The 346-nt window shown below is 44.5% G+C and overlaps 1 pseudogene; it reads right to left on the bottom strand.

The window, feature by feature from the left end:
* Nucleotides 1–227: 227 nt before the first annotated feature.
* LOC134912890 (5S ribosomal RNA) lies at nt 228–346 on the bottom strand (annotated as a pseudogene).

Below are 346 nucleotides of genomic sequence, written 5' to 3'. Positions count from 1 at the left end.
CTACATCTCAAGCTGCCTCCGTCTGCCAAAGATCTGTACAAACTTTGTATTAATGCGGCCCTAAATAGGATTGAATTAGTGAGTGGGAGAGCCCACACACTGTTGTACAATTCTAATAGTTTGCCACTATCATTGATAAGTAAATCGTATCACTTGGAGATTAAAGGAGTAGTAGGATAAAGTATAAGTAGTGATACTGCTGTTGGCGTTATTACCATAGGGAAATCTTCCTACTTCACCGGGTATTCCCTAGCAGTCACCTGTCTAGGTACTGACCCAGCCCACCTCCGTTTAGCTTCCAAGATCGGACGAGATTGGGCGTGAACGTAGGGGTATGGTCGTAGAG

This window comes from Pseudophryne corroboree, chromosome 4 (assembly GCF_028390025.1).
Source record: "Pseudophryne corroboree isolate aPseCor3 chromosome 4, aPseCor3.hap2, whole genome shotgun sequence".
NCBI lineage: Eukaryota > Metazoa > Chordata > Amphibia > Anura > Myobatrachidae > Pseudophryne > Pseudophryne corroboree.
The sequence above is the reverse complement of the archived record's forward strand: the minus strand, read 5'-3'. Positions and strand labels throughout refer to the sequence as shown.